The following is a 26,641-nucleotide window of genomic DNA, read 5'->3' on the forward strand; positions in this document are numbered from 1 at the left end:
AACCTGGTAATGTATGGGAGCAAATGACAGTGGATCATATGGTCTTAAATACTGGAAAGAGGACAAAAAACAATTATTCAAATTGGTTGAATTCCTGAGCTTTAACCAATTGTCTGAACAACCGTTTTTATCTATTAATACTATTATCCAGTGTTTGTGAGCAAATGATGATGTCATTTACTCCCATACATTACCAGGTTTTCATCCCAACCAGCCAGATTGGACAGATAATTGTATAGTGTACAGGTTCTCAAACTCGGTCCTCAGGACCCCAAACAGTGCATGTTTTCCAGGTCTCCTGACATAATCACAATTTAAATAATTAGCTTCACCTGGGTGGATCTTTTAAAATGTGTCAGTGAGTAACACCTGTGTACCTGCTGGGTGACCTGCAAAACATGAACTGTGCGGTGTCCTGAGGACCGAGTTTGAGAAGCACTGGTATAGTGTATGCCCAGCATTAGTTTCCGCGCCTAGTGGATGATCACGTACCTGCTGCATGCTGTACAGTTCTTTGCTCCTGAACCCTTGTTCCTGTATCCTGCCATTGTATACTTTTGCTCCCAGACTAAGGGCCTGATTCAGAGCCGGACGCTCTGACCAGAGCGCTCGCTCTGAATCAGGGCCCTCCTATGTGAAAATGGAGCGGCCTTATGGACGCTCGCATAGCTGTGGGTTACGATGGTCAAGACCATCGCAACCATCAGGCTTGCGACGAGACCCTGCGGTAGGGTCTCGCTGCCGCAAGCCCTGGAGTGATTTTGGCTCTATCAGAGCCAAAATCACTCCCACTGACATCACTAGTGATGTCAGTGGGGCCGGCTTCAGATGGTAGGCGTTCCCATGGGAACGCCTCCGTCTGGCAGCCACGCCCCCGGCACGCCCACCAAAGGGGGCGTGCTGTCAATCAACATCGACAGCACGCCCCCTTTGGTGCGAGACCCCGAGCGACGGAGAGCCCGTCGCTGTCCGGGTCTCGCGCATGCGCACGACGGAGCTCCCTCCGTCGTGCGCATGCGCAGTGGGGTAACATCGACCCGCTTGCGTTATTCACACCTGCATTCTGAGTAGCTGGCCTGTCACAATCAAGTTCATATACAGCATTGCAGGTACAACATTATTCCTACCTGTATACTGAGTAGCTGGCCTGCTACAACCAACTTCATGTACAACGTTATTCACACCTACATATACATATACAGCATTGCAGGTACAATGTTATTCCTACCTGTATCCTGAGTAGCTGGCCTGCCACAACCAAGTTCATATACAGCATTGCAGGTACAATGTTATTCCTACCTGTATCCTGAGTAGCTGGCCTGCCACAACCTAGTTCATATACAGCATTTCAGGTACAATGTTATTCCTACCTGTATCCTGAGTAGCTGGCCTGCCACAAAAAAGCCCAAATCCAGCATTGCTGCTTTGGCTTTGTTCCAGCCTGCTACAATCCCGATCTGCACCCTGTTTCTGGGCATGGCCACCTGTGCCAGTTAAGTACTAGACTTCTGATCTCCCAGCTAGTTCCCAGCAGCAGACTCTAGCACACACCTGCATCAACCCCTACCTTGCCTGCTGCCATTACTCCAGGTAAAACTTTCTGTGTGCTTACTGGGTACATCCATAACATAGACCTGCTGGCAATCTCGCTGCCATACATGAAAAGCAAACTAGACCGAGTATTCTCAGGGTTATGGGTCTGAATCTGGGTGTATGAACCATTTGCCGCAGTCGCACCTGCAACTTTATCTAATACTAGTACTGGCCCTTCTCTGGTGTACAGTCATGTGTCTGACTGTGCAAGGACTGTATTAGCCCTTCCCTGGTGTACAGCCATGCGTCTGACTGTGCAAGGACTGTATTAGCCCTTCCCTGGTGTACAGCCATGCGTCTGACTGTGCAAGGACTGTATTAGCCCTTCCCTGGTGTACAGCCATGCGTCTGACTGTGCAAGGACTGTATTAGCCCTTCCCTGGTGTACAGCCATGCGTCTGACTGTGCAAGGACTGTATTAGCCCTTCCCTGGTGTACAGCCATGCGTCTGACTGTGCAAGGACTGTATTAGCCCTTCCCTGGTGTACAGCCGTGCGTCTGACTGTGCAAGGACTGTATTAGCCCTTCCCTGGTGTACAGCCATGCGTCTGACTGTGCAAGGACTGTATTAGCCCTTCCCTGGTGTACAGCCGTGCGTCTGACTGTGCAAAGACTATTAGCCCTTCCCTGGTGTACAGCCGTGTGTCTGACTGTGCAAGGACTGTATTAGCCCTTCCCTGGTGTACAGCCGTGCGTCTGACTGTGCAAAGACTATTAGCCCTTCCCTGGTGTACAGCCGTGCGTCTGACTGTGCAAAGACTGTATCAGCCCTTCCCTGGTGTACAGCTGTGTGTCTGGGTGTGCAAGGACTGTATTGGCCCTTCCCTGGTGTACAACCATGCATCTGACTGTGCAAGGACTGTATTGGCCCTTCCCTGGTGCACAGCTGTGTGTCTGACTGTGCAAAGACTATTAGCCCTTCCCTGGTGTACAGCCATGCGTCTGACTGTGCAAGGACTGTATTAGCCCTTCCCTGGTGTACAGCCATGCGTCTGACTGTGCAAGGACTGTATTAGCCCTTCCCTGGTGTACAGCCATGCGTCTGACTGTGCAAGGACTGTATTAGCCCTTCCCTGGTGTACAGCCATGCGTCTGACTGTGCAAGGACTGTATTAGCCCTTCCCTGGTGTACAGCCATGCGTCTGACTGTGCAAGGACTGTATTAGCCCTTCCCTGGTGTACAGCCGTGCGTCTGACTGTGCAAGGACTGTATTAGCCCTTCCCTGGTGTACAGCCATGCGTCTGACTGTGCAAGGACTGTATTAGCCCTTCCCTGGTGTACAGCCGTGCGTCTGACTGTGCAAAGACTATTAGCCCTTCCCTGGTGTACAGCCGTGTGTCTGACTGTGCAAGGACTGTATTAGCCCTTCCCTGGTGTACAGCCGTGCGTCTGACTGTGCAAAGACTATTAGCCCTTCCCTGGTGTACAGCCGTGCGTCTGACTGTGCAAAGACTGTATCAGCCCTTCCCTGGTGTACAGCTGTGTGTCTGGGTGTGCAAGGACTGTATTGGCCCTTCCCTGGTGTACAACCATGCATCTGACTGTGCAAGGACTGTATTGGCCCTTCCCTGGTGCACAGCTGTGTGTCTGACTGTGCAAAGACTATTAGCCCTTCCCTGGTGTACAGCCATGCGTCTGACTGTGCAAAGACTGTATCAGCCCTTCCCTGGTGTACAGCTGTGTGTCTGGGTGTGCAAGGACTGTATTGGCCCTTCTCTGGTGTACAACCATGCATCTGACTGTGCAAGGACTGTATTGGCCCTTCCCTGGTGTACAACCATGCATCTGACTGTGCAAGGACTGTATTAGCCCTTCCCTGGTGTACAGCTGTGTGTCTGGGTGTGTAAGGACTGTATTAGCCCTTCCCCGGTGTACAGCTGTGTGTCTGACTGTGCAAGGACGATTGGTGTACAGCAGACCCATGCTAGGCACAGATTCACCATCACACTATGGCCACCTATGTGAGTGGTTAAGCATTTGAGTTTGCAACCATTTACGCAACATGCTCATAATTGGCCATACAGCAGTGCTCCTGGATAGCCCCCTCCCAGGCACAGCCCAGACATTTCACACCCTGTGTGTCTCAATCAGTAATGCGACTGTGTACGCACACAATGTGGGGCGCGTGCGCAGTGCGACTTTTCATCTAGTTAGTTGCATCCACAACGACCATTTACATGAATGTGGGCAATGCGCGTGACTGCGAATCGTACTCCCACATTGTGTATGTAGCTGAATACTGCCCACGTTCAGAGACAGCAGCTGCTGGTAAAATTAGAGAAGTCCCATTAATCACCCTCACATTGTACAAGACTCCGGCATCACATCACTGCACATTTCAGTCTATGCCCATTGTTCCTCTTTTTTTTAATACATCCTCCAAATAACGTCTATATTCCCACTCTCTCCCAGAGACGCGGTAATTTGTAAGTCAGCAGGAAGTGTTGTTGGTGTAACGTGTTGTGACAGGATGATGGGCGGCCGATGTGAAGACGGGGTTACATCACATCTGTGCTAGAAGAAAACGTTGGTGTCACTTACTATAGGACAGGTTCCTGGGGTTATTCATATGTTACTGGGGAACTCGTCCGTTACCACCCAGGATTATATCCATCACCATCTATTGGACCATGTCTAATTACACCCCCTCTCACAGTCCACACAACCTCATACTATAAGCTCTATTTATTAACATTATTTTTACTAAAATAAAGTGAAAAATGCTGTTTTGTGTTGTCACACCCTTTTCACATTATGTTAGTATCACCTATAGTTATTACAGGGCAATTGGAGTAGAATTAGTAAAATTCTACTCCAACCCCTGATTATCACTTATTTTTAGTAAAGCAGATCGCATTTCCTATAACTGTAATGGGAAATGTGATCCAACCATAGTTACTAAAATAAATTGTAAAAAAATACCGGGGGAAGCCCTGTGATAATAACGCCACCTGGAGGTGGCGATATCCAGGGTCTCCCCCGGTTACCAGGCTCCCACTCTGCTCTAACGGGGAGAGCAGAGGGGAGAGCAGAGGCGGGAGCCGGTACCAGTAATCAGCTGTGTGGTCTAAGCAGACCGCAAGCTGATTGCTGTAAAAAAAAAAAAAAAAAATGAAACATTTTTTTTTTTTTTTACTTACCTGAATCCAGGGACCGGTGATCGGGCCTCCGGTGATGGCTCCTCTCCGGTCAGCTGGTCTCCCACAGTGCACTGCTGCCCGGTCATCAGGTGATCAGGCCCCAGTGCAGTATGGGAGATCACCTGATCGGGAAGCCCGGAGAAGATCACCGGTGGCCAGGAGGATGCAGGTAAGTGTAATGAAGGGAGGGGGGGGTCGCAGGGGTCCGCGATCGCAGGGGTCGGGGCTTAGCGTCGGTGGGGGGTAGCAGCGACGGTGGGTCGGCGCATGCGCGGGCTCTTAGTCGCGGTATTTTCGGAAAAAAGTGCGGATGGGATCCGCAGGGACAGAGCTTTATCGCAAGCTCTGCCCTGCAAGGGATTTATAGTAAATCCCTGTGATATTGCCTGAATTCGCAATGCGAATTCACTCGGTAATATCACACTACAATCCGCATTCAATATGCGGATTGAAGTAAATAGAGCTCAGTGTCTTTCTCTCTCATCCTCCTGACATTTGCCCGACATTCCTGTGTGAGTGGATTATACAGCCCACCAAGTAACTCTGCATTCTGGCCGGACCAAAATGCAATATATAGCACCTATCCTTGTGTATCAATGTCTATTTCCCTATAGATTGTAAGCTTGCGAGCAGGGCCTTCCTACCTCTATGTCTCTCAGTTATTACCCAGTGTTGTTATATTAATGTTTCCAATTGTAAAGCGCTACGGAATATGCTGCGCTATATAAGAGACTGTTAATAAATAAATAAATTATATCAGCTCAAAGCCAAACACTGAATGTAATCTCTGAGATAAGGAAGAATTACACAACTCACACTATGCATGTTACATTACCTCAGGGGCTTCCTCATAAGTGACTGCCAAGGCTTGTGGTAAGAATAGGGATATATATATAGTTATATACACACACACACTTTATGACATTACATTTGATATACAGGTGTCACATATCACATTACTCAGCGCAGTCTCCTATATACAGACTCAGGAGCACACAGATATACAGGTGTCACATATCACATTACTCAGCGCAGTCTCCTATATACAGACTCAGGAGCACACAGATATACAGGTGTCACATATCACATTACTCAGCGCAGTCTCCCATATACAGACTCAGGAGCACACAGATATACAGGTGTCACATATCACATTACTCAGCGCAGTCTCCCATATACAGACTCAGGAGCACACAGATATACAGGTGTCACACATCACATTACTCAGCGCAGTCTCCCATATGCAGACTCAGGAGCACACAGATATACAGGTGTCACATATCACATTACTCAGCACAGTCTCCATATACAGACTCAGGAGCACACAGATATACAGGTGTCACATATCACATTACTCAGCGCAGTCTCCCATATACAGACTCAGGAGCACACAGATATACAGGTGTCACATATCACATTACTCAGCGCAGTCTCCCATATACAGACTCAGGAGCACACAGATATACAGGTGTCACATATCACATTACTCAGCGCAGTCTCCTATATACAAACTCAGGAGCACACAGATATACAGGTGTCACATATCACATTACTCAGCACAGTCTCCTATATACAGACTCAGGAGCACACAGATATACAGGTGTCACATATCACTTTACTCAGCACAGTCTCCTATATACAGACTCAGGAGCACACAGATATACAGGTGTCACATCACATTACTCAGCACAGTCTCCTATATACAGACTCAGGAGCACACAGATATACAGGTGTCACATATCACATTGCTCAGCGCTGTCTCCTATATAAAAACTCAGGAGCGCACAGATATACAGGTGTCACATATCACATCACTCAGTGCAGTGTCCCATATACAAACTCAGGAGCACACAGATATACAGGTGTCACAATACACATTACTCAGCGCAGTCTCCCATATACAGACTCAGGAGCACACAGATATACAGGTGTCACATATCCCATTACTCAGCGCAGTCTCCCATATACAGACTCAGGAGCACACAGATATACAGGTTACACATCACATTACTCAGCACAGTCTGCCATATACAGACTCAGGAGCACACAGATATACAGGTGTCACATATCACATTACTCAGCGCAGTCTCCTATATACAGACTCAGGAGCACACAGATATACAGGTGTCACATATCACATTACTCAGCGCAGTCTCCCACATACAGACTCAGGAGCACACAGATATACAGGTGTCACATATCACATTACTCAGCGCAGTCTCCTATATACAGACTCAGGAGCACACAGATATACAGGTGTCACATATCACATTACTCAGCGCAGTCTCCCATATACAGACTCAGGAGCACACAGATATACAGGTGTCACATATCACATTACTCAGCGCAGTCTCCTATATAAAAACTCAGGAGCGCACAGATATACAGGTGTCACATATCACATCACTCAGTGCAGTGTCCCATATACAAACTCAGGAGCACACAGATATACAGGTGTCACATATCACAGTACTCAGCGCAGTCTCCTATATACAGACTCAGGAGCACACAGATATACAGGTGTCACATATCACATTACTCAGCGCAGTCTCCTATATACAGACTCAGGAGCGCACAGATATACAGGTGTCACATATCACATTACTCAGCGCAGTCTCCTATATACAGACTCAGGAGCACACAGATATACAGGTGTCACATATCACATTACTCAGCGCAGTCTCCCATATACAGACTCAGGAGCACACAGAAATACAGGTGTCACATATCACATTACTCAGCGCTGTCTCCTATATAAAAACTCAGGAGCGCACAGATATACAGGTGTCACATATCACATCACTCAGTGCAGTGTCCCATATACAAACTCAGGAGCACACAGATATACAGGTGTCACATATCACAGTACTCAGCGCAGTCTCCTATATACAGACTCAGGAGCACACAGATATACAGGTGTCACATATCACATTACTCAGCGCAGTCTCCCATATACAGACTCAGGAGCACACAGATATACAGGTGTCACATATCACATTACTCAGCGCAGTCTCCCATATACAGACTCAGGAGCACACAGATATACAGGTGTCACACATCACATTACTCAGCGCAGTCTCCCATATGCAGACTCAGGAGCACACAGATATACAGGTGTCACATATCACATTACTCAGCACAGTCTCCATATACAGACTCAGGAGCACACAGATATACAGGTGTCACATATCACATTACTCAGCGCAGTCTCCCATATACAGACTCAGGAGCACACAGATATACAGGTGTCACATATCACATTACTCAGCGCAGTCTCCCATATACAGACTCAGGAGCACACAGATATACAGGTGTCACATATCACATTACTCAGCGCAGTCTCCTATATACAAACTCAGGAGCACACAGATATACAGGTGTCACATATCACATTACTCAGCACAGTCTCCTATATACAGACTCAGGAGCACACAGATATACAGGTGTCACATATCACTTTACTCAGCACAGTCTCCTATATACAGACTCAGGAGCACACAGATATACAGGTGTCACATCACATTACTCAGCACAGTCTCCTATATACAGACTCAGGAGCACACAGATATACAGGTGTCACATATCACATTGCTCAGCGCTGTCTCCTATATAAAAACTCAGGAGCGCTCAGATATACAGGTGTCACATATCACATCACTCAGTGCAGTGTCCCATATACAAACTCAGGAGCACACAGATATACAGGTGTCACAATACACATTACTCAGCGCAGTCTCCCATATACAGACTCAGGAGCACACAGATATACAGGTGTCACATATCCCATTACTCAGCGCAGTCTCCCATATACAGACTCAGGAGCACACAGATATACAGGTTACACATCACATTACTCAGCACAGTCTGCCATATACAGACTCAGGAGCACACAGATATACAGGTGTCACATATCACATTACTCAGCGCAGTCTCCTATATACAGACTCAGGAGCACACAGATATACAGGTGTCACATATCACATTACTCAGCGCAGTCTCCCACATACAGACTCAGGAGCACACAGATATACAGGTGTCACATATCACATTACTCAGCGCAGTCTCCTATATACAGACTCAGGAGCACACAGATATACAGGTGTCACATATCACATTACTCAGCGCAGTCTCCCATATACAGACTCAGGAGCACACAGATATACAGGTGTCACATATCACATTACTCAGCGCAGTCTCCTATATAAAAACTCAGGAGCGCACAGATATACAGGTGTCACATATCACATCACTCAGTGCAGTGTCCCATATACAAACTCAGGAGCACACAGATATACAGGTGTCACATATCACAGTACTCAGCGCAGTCTCCTATATACAGACTCAGGAGCACACAGATATACAGGTGTCACATATCACATTACTCAGCGCAGTCTCCTATATACAGACTCAGGAGCGCACAGATATACAGGTGTCACATATCACATTACTCAGCGCAGTCTCCTATATACAGACTCAGGAGCACACAGATATACAGGTGTCACATATCACATTACTCAGCGCAGTCTCCCATATACAGACTCAGGAGCACACAGAAATACAGGTGTCACATATCACATTACTCAGCGCTGTCTCCTATATAAAAACTCAGGAGCGCACAGATATACAGGTGTCACATATCACATCACTCAGTGCAGTGTCCCATATACAAACTCAGGAGCACACAGATATACAGGTGTCACATATCACAGTACTCAGCGCAGTCTCCTATATACAGACTCAGGAGCACACAGATATACAGGTGTCACATATCACATTACTCAGCGCAGTCTCCCATATACAGACTCAGGAGCACACAGATATACAGGAGTCACATATCACATTACTCAGCACAGTCTCTCATATACAGACTCAGGAGCACACAGATATACAGGTGTCACATATCACATTACTCAGCACAGTCTCCTATATACAGACTCAGGAGCACACAGATATACAGGTGTCACATATCACATTACTCAGCGCAGTCTCCCATATACAGACTCGGGAGCACACAGATATACAGGTGTCACATATCACATTACTCAGCACAGTCTCCTATATACAGACTCAGGAGCACACAGATATACAGGTGTCACATATCACATTACTCAGCGCAGTCTCCTATATACAGATATACAGGTGTCACATATCACATTACTCAGCGCAGTCTCCTATATACAGACTCAGGAGCACACAGATATACAGGTGTCACATATCACATTACTCAGCACAGTCTCCTATATACAGACTCAGGAGCACACAGATATACAGGTGTCACATATCACATTACTCAGCGCAGTCTCCCATATACAGACTCAGGAGCACACAGATATACAGGTGTCACATATCACATTACTCAGCACAGTCTCCCATATACAGACTCAGGAGCACACAGATATACAGGTGTCACATATCACATTACTCAGCGCAGTCTCCTATATACAGACTCAGGAGCACACAGATATACAGGTGTCACATATCACATTACTCAGCGCAGTCTCCCATATACAGACTCAGGAGCACACAGATATACAGGTGTCACATATCACATTACTCAGCACAGTCTCCTATATACAGACTCAGGAGCACACAGATATACAGGTGTCACATATCACATTACTCAGCGCAGTCTCCCATATACAGACTCAGGAGCACACAGATATACAGGTGTCACATATCACATTACTCAGCACAGTCTCCCATATACAGACTCAGGAGCACACAGATATACAGGTGTCACATATCACATTACTCAGCGCAGTCTCCCATATACAGACTCGGGAGCACACAGATATACAGGTGTCACATATCACATTACTCAGCACAGTCTCCTATATACAGACTCAGGAGCACACAGATATACAGGTGTCACATATCACATTACTCAGCGCAGTCTCCCATATACAGACTCAGGAGCACACAGATATACAGGTGTCACATATCACATTACTCAGCACAGTCTCCTATATACAGACTCAGGAGCACACAGATATACAGGTGTCACATATCACATTACTCAGCGCAGTCTCCTATATACAGACTCAGGAGCACACAGATATACAGGTGTCACATATCACATTACTCAGCGCAGTCTCCCATATACAGACTCAGGAGCACACAGATATACAGGTGTCACATATCACATTACTCAGCGCAGTCTCCCATATACAGACTCAGGAGCACACAGATATACAGGTGTCACATATCACATTACTCAGCACAGTCTCCTATATACAGACTCAGGAGCACACAGATATACAGGTGTCACATATCACATTACTCAGCGCAGTCTCCCATATACAGACTCAGGAGCACACAGATATACAGGTGTCACATATCACATTACTCAGCACAGTCTCCTATATACAGACTCAGGAGCACACAGATATACAGGTGTCACACATCACATTACTCAGCGCAGTCTCCCATATACAGACTCGGGAGCACACAGATATACAGGTGTCACATATCACATTACTCAGCACAGTCTCCTATATACAGACTCAGGAGCACACAGATATACAGGTGTCACATATCACATTACTCAGCGCAGTCTCCCATATACAGACTCAGGAGCACACAGATATACAGGTGTCACATATCACATTACTCAGCACAGTCTCCTATATACAGACTCAGGAGCACACAGATATACAGGTGTCACATATCACATTACTCAGCGCAGTCTCCCATATACAGACTCAGGAGCACACAGATATACAGGTATCACATATCACATTACTCAGCACAGTCTCCTATATACAGACTCAGGAGCACACAGATATACAGGTGTCACATATCACATTACTCAGCGCAGTCTCCCATATACAGTCTCAGGAGCACACAGATATACAGGTATCACATATCACATTACTCAGCGCAGTCTCCCATATACAGACTCAGGAGCACACAGATATACAGGTGTCACATATCACATTACTCAGCGCAGTCTCCCATATACAGACTCAGGAGCACACAGATATACAGGTGTCACATATCACATTACTCAGCGCAGTCTCCCATATACAGACTCAGGAGCACACAGATATACAGGTGTCACATATCACATTACTCAGCGCAGTCTCCCATATACAGACTCAGGAGCACACAGATATACAGGTGTCACATATCACATTACTCAGCGCAGTCTCCCATATACAGACTCAGGAGCACACAGATATACAGGTGTCACATATCACATTACTCAGCACAGTCTCCTATATACAGACTCAGGAGCACACAGATATACAGGTGTCACATATCACATTACTCAGCACAGTCTCCTATATACAGACTCAGGAGCACACAGATATACAGGTGTCACATATCACATTACTCAGCGCAGTCTCCCATATACAGACTCAGGAGCACACAGATATACAGGTGTCACATATCACATTACTCAGCGCAGTCTCCATATACAGACTCAGGAGCACACAGATATACAGGTATCACATATCACAATATACAGGCCAGTTCAGGTAGCACGACAGATATACAGGTGTCACATATCACATTACTCAGCGCAGTCCTCCAAGCACGCAAGTTGACAGACGACAGGAGCACACAGATATACAAGGTGTCACATATCACATACTCAGCGCAGTCTCCCATATACAGACTCAGGAGCACACAGATATACAGGTGTCACAATATCACATTACTCAGCGCAGTCTCCCATATACAGACTCAGGAGCACACAGATATACAGGTGTCACATATCACATTACTCAGCGCAGTCTCCCATATACAGACTCAGGAGCACACAGATATACAGGTGTCACATATCACATTACTCAGCGCAGTCTCCCATATTACAGACTCAGGAGCACACAGATATACAGGTGTCACATATCACATTACTCAGCGCAGTCTCCCATATACAGACTCAGGAGCACACAGATATACAGGTGTCACATATCACATTACTCAGCGCAGTCTCCATATACAGACTCAGGAGCACACAGATATACAGGTATCACATATCACATTACTCAGCGCAGTCTCCCATATACAGACTCAGGAGCACACAGATATACAGGTGTCACATATCAACATTTACTCAGCAGTCTCCTATATACAGACTCAGGAGCACACAGATATACAGGTGTCACATATCACATTACTCAGCGCAGTCTCCCATATACAGACTCAGGAGCACACAGATATACAGGTGTCACATATCACATTACTCAGCGCAGTCTCCTATATACAGACTCAGGAGCACACAGATATACAGGTGTCACATATCACATTACTCAGCGCAGTCTCCCATATACAGACTCAGGAGCACACAGATATACAGGTGTCACATATCACATTACTCAGCACAGTCTCCTATATACAGACTCAGGAGCACACAGATATACAGGTGTCACATATCACATTGCTCAGCGCTGTCTCCTATATAAAAACTCAGGAGCGCACAGATATACAGGTGTCACATATCACATCACTCAGTGCAGTGTCCCATATACAAACTCAGGAGCACACAGATATACAGGTGTCACAATAGCACATTACTCAGCGCAGTCTCCCATATACAGACTCAGGAGCACACAGATATACAGGTGTCACATATCCCATTACTCAGCGCAGTCTCCCATATACAGACTCAGGAGCACACAGATATACAGGTTACACATCACATTACTCAGCACAGTCTGCCATATACAGACTCAGGAGCACACAGATATACAGGTGTCACATATCACATTACTCAGCGCAGTCTCCTATATACAGACTCAGGAGCACACAGATATACAGGTGTCACATATCACATTACTCAGCGCAGTCTCCCACATACAGACTCAGGAGCACACAGATATACAGGTGTCACATATCACATTACTCAGCGCAGTCTCCTATATACAGACTCAGGAGCACACAGATATACAGGTGTCACATATCACATTACTCAGCGCAGTCTCCATATACAGACTCAGGAGCACACAGATATACAGGTGTCACATATCACATTACTCAGCGCAGTCTCCTATATAAAAACTCAGGAGCGCACAGATATACAGGTGTCACATATCACATCACTCAGTGCAGTGTCCCATATACAAACTCAGGAGCACACAGATATACAGGTGTCACATATCACAGTACTCAGCGCAGTCTCCTATATACAGACTCAGGAGCACACAGATATACAGGTGTCACATATCACATTACTCAGCGCAGTCTCCTATATACAGACTCAGGAGCGCACAGATATACAGGTGTCACATATCACATTACTCAGCGCAGTCTCCTATATACAGACTCAGGAGCACACAGATATACAGGTGTCACATATCACATTACTCAGCGCAGTCTCCCATATACAGACTCAGGAGCACACAGAAATACAGGTGTCACATATCACATTACTCAGCGCTGTCTCCTATATAAAAACTCAGGAGCGCACAGATATACAGGTGTCACATATCACATCACTCAGTGCAGTGTCCCATATACAAACTCAGGAGCACACAGATATACAGGTGTCACATATCACAGTACTCAGCGCAGTCTCCTATATACAGACTCAGGAGCACACAGATATACAGGTGTCACATATCACATTACTCAGCGCAGTCTCCCATATACAGACTCAGGAGCACACAGATATACAGGAGTCACATATCACATTACTCAGCACAGTCTCTCATATACAGACTCAGGAGCACACAGATATACAGGTGTCACATATCACATTACTCAGCACAGTCTCCTATATACAGACTACTCAGGAGCACACAGATATACAGGTGTCACATATCACATTACTCAGCGCAGTCTCCCATATACAGACTCGGGAGCACACAGATATACAGGTGTCACATATCACATTACTCAGCACAGTCTCCTATATACAGACTCAGGAGCACACAGATATACAGGTGTCACATATCACATTACTCAGCGCAGTCTCCTATATACAGATATACAGGTGTCACATATCACATTACTCAGCGCAGTCTCCTATATACAGACTCAGGAGCACACAGATATACAGGTGTCACATATCACATTACTCAGCACAGTCTCCTATATACAGACTCAGGAGCACACAGATATACAGGTGTCACATATCACATTACTCAGCGCAGTCTCCCCATATACAGACTCAGGAGCACACAGATATACAGGTGTCACATATCACATTACTCAGCACAGTCTCCCATATACAGACTCAGGAGCACACAGATATACAGGTGTCACATATCACATTACTCAGCGCAGTCTCCTATATACAGACTCAGGAGCACACAGATATACAGGTGTCACATATCACATTACTCAGCGCAGTCTCCCATATACAGACTCAGGAGCACACAGATATACAGGTGTCACATATCACATTACTCAGCACAGTCTCCTATATACAGACTCAGGAGCACACAGATATACAGGTGTCACATATCACATTACTCAGCGCAGTCTCCCATATACAGACTCAGGAGCACACAGATATACAGGTGTCACATATCACATTACTCAGCACAGTCTCCCATATACAGACTCAGGAGCACACAGATATACAGGTGTCACATATCACATTACTCAGCGCAGTCTCCCATATACAGACTCGGGAGCACACAGATATACAGGTGTCCACATATCACATTACTCAGCACAGTCTCCTATATACAGACTCAGGAGCACACAGATATACAGGTGTCACATATCACATTACTCAGCGCAGTCTCCCATATACAGACTCAGGAGCACACAGATATACAGGTGTCACATATCACATTACTCAGCACAGTCTCCTATATACAGACTCAGGAGCACACAGATATACAGGTGTCACATATCACATTACTCAGCGCAGTCTCCTATATACAGACTCAGGAGCACACAGATATACAGGTGTCACATATCACATTACTCAGCGCAGTCTCCCATATACAGACTCAGGAGCACACAGATATACAGGTGTCACATATCACATTACTCAGCGCAGTCTCCCATATACAGACTCAGGAGCACACAGATATACAGGTGTCACATATCACATTACTCAGCACAGTCTCCTATATACAGACTCAGGAGCACACAGATATACAGGTGTCACATATCACATTACTCAGCGCAGTCTCCCATATACAGACTCAGGAGCACACAGATATACAGGTGTCACATATCACATTACTCAGCACAGTCTCCTATATACAGACTCAGGAGCACACAGATATACAGGTGTCACATATCACATTACTCAGCGCAGTCTCCCATATACAGACTCGGGAGCACACAGATATACAGGTGTCACATATCACATTACTCAGCACAGTCTCCTATATACAGACTCAGGAGCACACAGATATACAGGTGTCACATATCACATTACTCAGCGCAGTCTCCCATATACAGACTCAGGAGCACACAGATATACAGGTGTCACATATCACATTACTCAGCACAGTCTCCTATATACAGACTCAGGAGCACACAGATATACAGGTGTCACATATCACATTACTCAGCGCAGTCTCCATATACAGACTCAGGAGCACACAGATATACAGGTATCACATATCACATTACTCAGCACAGTCTCCTATATACAGACTCAGGAGCACACAGATATACAGGTGTCACATATCACATTACTCAGCGCAGTCTCCCATATACAGTCTCAGGAGCACACAGATATACAGGTATCACATATCACATTACTCAGCGCAGTCTCCCATATACAGACTCAGGAGCACACAGATATACAGGTGTCACATATCACATTACTCAGCGCAGTCTCCCATATACAGACTCAGGAGCACACAGATATACAGGTGTCACATATCACATTACTCAGCGCAGTCTCCCATATACAGACTCAGGAGCACACAGATATACAGGTGTCACATATCACATTACTCAGCGCAGTCTCCCATATACAGACTCAGGAGCACACAGATATACAGGTGTCACATATCACATTACTCAGCGCAGTCTCCCATATACAGACTCAGGAGCACACAGATATACAGGTGTCACATATCACATTACTCAGCACAGTCTCCTATATACAGACTCAGGAGCACACAGATATACAGGTGTCACATATCACATTACTCAGCACAGTCTCCTATATACAGACTCAGGAGCACACAGATATACAGGTGTCACATATCACATTACTCAGCGCAGTCTCCCATATACAGACTCAGGAGCACACAGATATACAGGTGTCACATATCACATTACTCAGCGCAGTCTCCATATACAGACTCAGGAGCACACAGATATACAGGTATCACATATCACATTACTCAGCGCAGTCTCCCATATACAGACTCAGGAGCACACAGATATACAGGTGTCACATATCACATTACTCAGCGCAGTCTCCCATATACAGACTCAGGAGCACACAGATATACAGGTGTCACATATCACATTACTCAGCGCAGTCTCCCATATACAGACTCAGGAGCACACAGATATACAGGTGTCAAATATCACATTACTCAGCGCAGTCTCCCATATACAGACTCAGGAGCACACAGATATACAGGTGTCACATATCACATTACTCAGCGCAGTCTCCCATATACAGACTCAGGAGCACACAGATATACAGGTGTCACATATCAACATTACTCAGCACAGTCTCCTATATACAGACTCAGGAGCACACAGATATACAGGTGTCACATATCACATTACTCAGCGCAGTCTCCCATATACAGACTCAGGAGCACACAGATATACAGGTGTCACATATCACATTACTCAGCGCAGTCTCCATATACAGACTCAGGAGCACACAGATATACAGGTATCACATATCACATTACTCAGCGCAGTCTCCCATATACAGACTCAGGAGCACACAGATATACAGGTGTCACATATCACATTACTCAGCACAGTCTCCTATATACAGACTCAGGAGCACACAGATATACAGGTGTCACATATCACATTACTCAGCGCAGTCTCCCATATACAGACTCAGGAGCACACAGATATACAGGTGTCACATATCACATTACTCAGCGCAGTCTCCATATACAGACTCAGGAGCACACAGATATACAGGTATCACATATCACATTACTCAGCGCAGTCTCCCATATACAGACTCAGGAGCACACAGATATACAGGTGTCACATATCACATTACTCAGCGCAGTCTCCCATATACAGACTCAGGAGCACTCAGATATACAGGTGTCACATATCACATTACTCAGCGCAGTCTCCCATATACAGACTCAGGAGCACACAGATATACAGGTGTCACATATCACATTACTCAGCACAGTCTCCATATACAGACTCAGGAGCACACAGATATACAGGTATCACATATCACATTACTCAGCGCAGTCTCCTATATACAGACTCAGGAGCACACAGATATACAGGTGTCACATATCACATTACTCAGCACAGTCTCCCATATACAGACTCAGGAGCACACAGATATACAGGTGTCACATATCACATTACTCAGCGCAGTCTCCTATATACAGACTCAGGAGCACACAGATATACAGGTGTCACATATCACGATGTACTCAGCGCAGTCTCCCATATACAGACTCAGGAGCACACAGATATACAGGTGTCACATATCACATTACTCCAGCACAGTCTCCATATACAGGCTCAGGAGCACACAGATATACAGGTGTCACATATCACATTACTCAGCACAGTCTCCTATATACAAACTCAGGAGCACACAGATATACAGGTGTCACATATGACATTACTCAGCGCAGTCTCCCATATACAGACTCAGGAGCACACAGATATACAGGTGTCACATATCACATTACTCAGCGCAGTCTCCTATATACAGACTCAGGAGCACACAGATATACAGGTGTCACATATCACATTACTCAGCGCAGTCTCCTATATACAGACTCAGGAGCACACAGATATACAGGTGTCACATATCACATTACTCAGCGCAGTCTCCATATACAGACTCAGGAGCACACAGATATACAGGTATCACATATCACATTACTCAGCACAGTCTCCTATATACAGACTCAGGAGCACACAGATATACAGGTGTCACATATCACATTACTCAGCGCAGTCTCCCATATACAGTCTCAGGAGCACACAGATATACAGGTATCACATATCACATTACTCAGCGCAGTCTCCCATATACAGACTCAGGAGCACACAGATATACAGGTGTCACATATCACATTACTCAGCGCAGTCTCCCATATACAGACTCAGGAGCACACAGATATACAGGTGTCACATATCACATTACTCAGCGCAGTCTCCCATATACAGACTCAGGAGCACACAGATATACAGGTGTCACATATCACATTACTCAGCGCAGTCTCCATATACAGACTCAGGAGCACACAGATATACAGGTGTCACATATCACATTACTCAGCGCAGTCTCCATATACAGACTCAGGAGCACACAGATATACAGGTGTCACATATCACATTACTCAGCACAGTCTCCTATATACAGACTCAGGAGCACACAGATATACAGGTGTCACATATCACATTACTCAGCACAGTCTCCTATATACAGACTCAGGAGCACACAGATATACAGGTGTCACATATCACATTACTCAGCGCAGTCTCCCATATACAGACTCAGGAGCACACAGATATACAGGTGTCACATATCACATTACTCAGCGCAGTCTCCATATACAGACTCAGGAGCACACAGATATACAGGTGTCACATATCACATTACTCAGCGCAGTCTCCCATATACAGACTCAGGAGCACACAGATATACAGGTGTCACATATCACATTACTCAGCGCAGTCTCCCATATACAGACTCAGGAGCACACAGATATACAGGTGTCAAATATCACATTACTCAGCGCAGTCTCCCATATACAGACTCAGGAGCACACAGATATACAGGTGTCACATATCACATTACTCAGCGCAGTCTCCCATATACAGACTCAGGAGCACACAGATATACAGGTGTCACATATCACATTACTCAGCACAGTCTCCTATATACAGACTCAGGAGCACACAGATATACAGGGTGTCACATATCACATTACTCAGCGCAGTCTCCATATACAGACTCAGAAGCACACAGATATACAGGTGTCACATATCACATTACTCAGCGCAGTCTCCATATACAGACTCAGGAGCACACAGATATACAGGTATCACATATCACATTACTCAGCGCAGTCTCCCATATACAGACTCAGGAGCACACAGATATACAGGTGTCACATATCACATTACTCAGCACAGTCTCCTATATACAGACTCAGGAGCACACAGATATACAGGTGTCACATATCACATTACTCAGCGCAGTCTCCCATATACAGACTCAGGAGCACACAGATATACAGGTGTCACATATCACATTACTCAGCGCAGTCTCCATATACAGACTCAGGAGCACACAGATATACAGGTATCACATATCACATTACTCAGCGCAGTCTCCCATATACAGACTCAGGAGCACACAGATATACAGGTGTCACATATCACATTACTCAGCGCAGTCTCCCATATACAGACTCAGGAGCACACAGATATACAGGTGTCACATATCACATTACTCAGCGCAGTCTCCCATATACAGACTCAGGAGCACACAGATATACAGGTGTCACATATCACATTACTCAGCACAGTCTCCCATATACAGACTCAGGAGCACACAGATATACAGGTATCACATATCACATTACTCAGCGCAGTCTCCTATATACAGACTCAGGAGCACACAGATATACAGGTGTCACATATCACATTACTCAGCACAGTCTCCCATATACAGACTCAGGAGCACACAGATATACAGGTGTCACATATCACATTACTCAGCGCAGTCTCCTATATACAGACTCAGGAGCACACAGATATACAGGTGTCACATATCACATTACTCAGCGCAGTCTCCCATATACAGACTCAGGAGCACACAGATATACAGGTGTCACATATCACATTACTCCACACAGTCTCCATATACAGGCTCAGGAGCACACAGATATACAGGTGTCACATATCACATTACTCAGCACAGTCTCCTATATACAAACTCAGGAGCACACAGATATACAGGTGTCACATATGACATTACTCAGCGCAGTCTCCCATATACAGACTCAGGAGCACACAGATATACAGGTGTCACATATCACATTACTCAGCGCAGTCTCCTATATACAGACTCAGGAGCACACAGATATACAGGTGTCACATATCACATTACTCAGCGCAGTCTCCTATATACAGACTCAGGAGCACACAGATATACAGGTGTCACATATCACATTACTCAGCGCAGTCTCCATATACAGACTCAGGAGCACACAGATATACAGGTATCACATGTCACATTACTCAGCGCAGTCTCCCATATACAGACTCAGGAGCACACAGATATACAGGTGTCACATATCACATTACTCAGCGCAGTCTCCCATATACAGACTCAGGAGCACACAGATATACAGGTGTCACATATCACATTACTCAGCGCAGTCTCCCATATACAGACTCAGGAGCACACAGATATACAGGTGTCACATATCACATTACTCAGCGCAGTCTCCCATATACAGACTAAGGAGCACACAGATATACAGGTGTCACATTACTCAGCGCTGTCTCCTATATACAGACTCAGGAGCACCCAGATATACAGGTGTCACATATCACATTACTCAGCGCAGTCTCCCATATACAGACTAAGGAGCACACAGATATACAGGTGTCACATATCACATTACTCAGCGCAGTCTCCCATATACAGACTCAGGAGCACACAGACATACAGGTGTCACATATCACATTACTCAGCGCAGTCTCCTATATACAGACTCAGGAGCACACAGATATACAGGTGTCACATATCACATTACTCAGCGCAGTCTCCTATATACAGACTCAGGAGCACACAGATATACAGGTGTCACATATCACATTACTCAGCGCAGTCTCCTATATACAGACTCAGGAGCACACAGATATACAGGTGTCACATATCACATTACTCAGCGCAGTCTCCCATATACAGACTCAGGAGCACACAGATATACAGGTGTCACATATCACATTACTCAGCGCAGTCTCCTATATACAGACTCAGGAGCACACAGATATACAGGTGTCACATATCACATTACTCAGCGCAGTCTCCTATATACAGACTCAGGAGCACACAGATATACAGGTGTCACATATCATATTACTCAGCGCAGTCTCCATATACAGACTCAGGAGCACACAGATATACAGGTGTCACATATCACATTACTCAGCGCAGTCTCCCATATACAGACTCAGGAGCACACAGATATAAAGGTGTCACATATCACATTACTCAGCGCAGTCTCCCATATACAGACTCAGGAGCACACAGATATACAGGTGTCACATATCACATTACTCAGCGCAGTCTCCCATATACAGACTCAGGAGCACAGATATACAGGTTACACATGACATTACTCAGCGCAGTCTCCCATATACAGACTCAGGAGCACACAGATATACAGGTGTCACATATCACATTACTCAGCGCAGTCTCCCATATTCAGACTCAGGAGCACACAGATATACAGGTGTCACCAATCACATTACTCAGCGCAGTCTCCTATATACAGACTCAGGAGCACAAAGATATACAGGTGTCACATTACTCAGCACAGTCTCCTATATACAGACTCAGGAGCACACAGATATACAGGTGTCACATTACTCAGCGCAGTCTCCCATATACAGACTCAGGAGCACACAGATATACAGGTGTCACATATCACATTACTCACAGCAGTCTCCTATATACAGACTCAGGAGCACACAGATATACAGGTGTCACATATCACATTACTCAGCGCAGTCTCCTATATACAGGACTCAGGAGTACACAGATATACAGGTGTCACCAATCACATTACTCAGCGCAGTCTCCTATATACAGACTCAGGAGCACACAGATATACAGGTGTCACATATCACATTACTCAGCGCAGTCTCCTATATACAGACTCAGGAGCACACAGATATACAGGTGTCACATTACTCAGCACAGTCTCCCATATACAGACTCAGGAGCACACAGATATACAGGTGTCACATATCACATTACTCAGCGCAGTCTCCCATATACAGACTCAGGAGCACACAGATATACAGGTGTCACATTACTCAGCACAGTCTCCTATATACAGACTCAGGAGCACACAGATATACAGGTGTCACATATCACATTACTCAGCGCAGTCTCCTATATACAGACTCAGGAGCACACAGATATACAGGTGTCACATTACTCAGCGCAGTCTCCCATATACAGACTCAGGAGCACACAGATATACAGGTGTCACATATCACATTACTCAGCGCAGTCTCCCATATACAGACTCAGGAGCACACAGATATACAGGTGTCACATATCACATTACTCAGCGCAGTCTCCCATATACAGACTCAGGAGCACACAGATATACAGGTGTCACCAATCACATTACTCAGCGCAGTCTCCCATATACAGACTCAGGAGCACACAGATATACAGGTGTCACATATCACATTACTCAGCGCAGTCTCCTATATACAGGACTCAGGAGTACACAGATATACAGGTGTCACCAATCACATTACTCACCGCAGTCTCCTATATACAGACTCAGGAGCACACAGATATACAGGTGTCACATATCACATTACTCAGCGCAGTCTCCTATATACAGACTCAGGAGCACACAGATATACAGGTGTCACATTACTCAGCGCAGTCTCCCATATACAGACTCAGGAGCACACAGATATACAGGTGTCACATATCACATTACTCAGCGCAGTCTCCCATATACAGACTCAGGAGCACACAGATATACAGGTGTCACATTACTCAGCACAGTCTCCTATATACAGACTCAGGAGCACACAGATATAGAGGTGTCACATTACTCAGCGCAGTCTCCCATATACAGACTCAGGAGCACACAGATATACAGGTGTCACATATCACATTACTCAGCGCAGTCTCCCATATACAGACTCAGGAGCACACAGATATACAGGTGTCACATTACTCAGCACAGTCTCCTATATACAGACTCAGGAGCACACAGATATACAGGTGTCACATTACTCAGCGCAGTCTCCCATATACAGACTCAGGAGCACACAGATATACAGGTGTCACATATCACATTACTCAGCGCAGTCTCCCATATACAGACTCAGGAGCACACAGATATACAGGTGTCACATATCACATTACTCAGCGCAGTCTCCCATATACAGACTCAGGAGCACACAGATATACAGGTGTCACATATCACATTACTCAGCGCAGTCTCCCATATACAGACTCAGGAGCACACAGATATACAGGTGTCACATATCACATTACACAGCACAGTCTCCTATATACAGACTCAGGAGCACACAGATATACAGGTGTCACCAATCACATTACTCAGCGCAGTCTCCCATATACAGACTCAGGAGCACACAGATATACAGGTGTCACATATCACATTACTCAGCGCTGTCTCCTATATACAGACTCAGGAGCACACAGATATACAGGTGTCACATATCACATTACTCAGCGCAGTCTCCCATATACAGACTCAGGAGCACACAGATATACAGGTGTCACATATCACATTACTCAGCGCAGTCTCCCATATACAGACTCAGGAGCACACAGATATACAGGTGTCACATTACTCAGCACAGTCTCCTATATACAGACTCAGGAGCACACAGATATACAGGTGTCACATTACTCAGCGCAGTCTCCCATATACAGACTCAGGAGCACACAGATATACAGGTGTCACATATCACATTACTCAGCGCAGTCTCCCATATAGACTGAGGAGCACACAAATATACAGGTGTCACATATCACATTACTCAGCGCAGTCTCCCATATACAGACTCAGGAGCACACAGATATACAGGTGTCACATATCACATTACTCAGCGCAGTCTCCTATATACAGACTCAGGAGCACACAGATATACAGGTGTCACACATCATATTACTCAGCGCAGTCTCCTATATACAGACTCAGGAGCACACAGATATACAGGTGTCACATATCACATTACTCAGCGCAGTCTCCCATATACAGACTCAGGAGCACACAGATATACAGGTGTCACATATCACATTACTCAGCGCAGTCTCCTATATACAGACTCAGGAGCACACAAATATACAGGTGTCACATATCACATTACTCAGCGTAGTCTCCCATATACAGACTCAGGAGCACACAGATATACAGGTGTCACCTATCACATTACTCAGCACAGTCTCCCATATACAGACTCAGGAGCACACAGATATAAAGGTGTCACATATCACATTACTCAGCACAGTCTCCTATATACAGACTCAGGAGTACACAGATACACAGGTGTCACATATCATTACTCAGCGCAGTCTCCCATATACAGACTCAGGAGCACACAGATATACAGGTGTCACACATCACATTACTCAGCACAGTCTCCTATATACAGACTCAGGAGCACACAGATATACAGGTGTCACATATCACATTACTCAGCGCAGTCTCCCATATACAGACTCAGGAGCACACAGATATACAGGTGTAACATATCACATTACTCAGCACAGTCTCCTATATACAGACTCAGGAGCACACAGATATACAGGTGTCACATATCACATTACTCAGCGCAGTCTCCCATATACAGACTCAAGAGCACACAGATATACAGGTGTCACATATCACATTACTCAGCGCAGTCTCCATATACAGACTCAGGAGCACACAGATATACAGGTATCACATATCACATTACTCAGCGCAGTCTCCCATATACAGACTCAGGAGCACACAGATATACAGGTGTCACATATCACATTACTCAGCGCAGTCTCCCATATACAGATTCAGGAGCACACAGATATACAGGTGTCACATATCACATTACTCAGCGCAGTCTCCCATATACAGACTCAGGAGCACACAGATATACAGGTGTCACATATCACATTACTCAGCGCAGTCTCCCATATACAGACTCAGGAGCACACAGATATACAGGTATCACATATCACATTACTCAGCGCAGTCTCCTATATACAGACTCAGGAGCACACAGATATACAGGTGTCACATATCACATTACTCAGCGCAGTCTCCCATATACAGACTCAGGAGCACACAGATATACAGGTGTCACATATCACATTACTCAGCGCAGTCTCCTATATACAGACTCAGGAGCACACAGATATACAGGTGTCACATATCACATTACTCAGCGCAGTCTCCCATATACAGACTCAGGAGCACACAGATATACAGGTGTCACATATCACATTACTCCACACAGTCTCCATATACAGGCTCAGGAGCACACAGATATACAGGTGTCACATATCACATTACTCAGCACAGTCTCCTATATACAAACTTAGGAGCACACAGATATACAGGTGTCACATATGACATTACTCAGCGCAGTCTCCCATATACAGACTCAGGAGCACACAGATATACAGGTGTCACATATCACATTACTCAGCGCAGTCTCCTATATACAGACTCAGGAGCACACAGATATACAGGTGTCACATATCACATTACTCAGCGCAGTCTCCTATATACAGACTCAGGAGCACACAGATATACAGGTGTCACATATCACATTACTCAGCGCAGTCTCCATATACAGACTCAGGAGCACACAGATATACAGGTATCACATGTCACATTACTCAGCGCAGTCTCCCATATACAGACTCAGGAGCACACAGATATACAGGTGTCACATATCACATTACTCAGCGCAGTCTCCCATATACAGACTCAGGAGCACACAGATATACAGGTGTCACATATCACATTACTCAGCGCAGTCTCCCATATACAGACTCAGGAGCACACAGATATAC

The 26,641-nt window shown here is 45.5% G+C and overlaps 1 protein-coding gene across 1 annotated transcript in view; it reads right to left on the reverse strand.

The window, feature by feature from the left end:
* LOC148525139 (integrin alpha-M-like) overlaps nt 1–26,641 on the reverse strand; it is a 225,266-nt gene that overhangs the window by 187,213 nt on the left and 11,412 nt on the right. The window lies entirely within an intron of this gene.

The sequence above is a fragment of the Taudactylus pleione genome, unplaced genomic scaffold, assembly GCF_031769625.1.
Source record: "Taudactylus pleione unplaced genomic scaffold, aTauple2 ptg000112l, whole genome shotgun sequence".
NCBI classification, from domain to species: domain Eukaryota; kingdom Metazoa; phylum Chordata; class Amphibia; order Anura; family Myobatrachidae; genus Taudactylus; species Taudactylus pleione.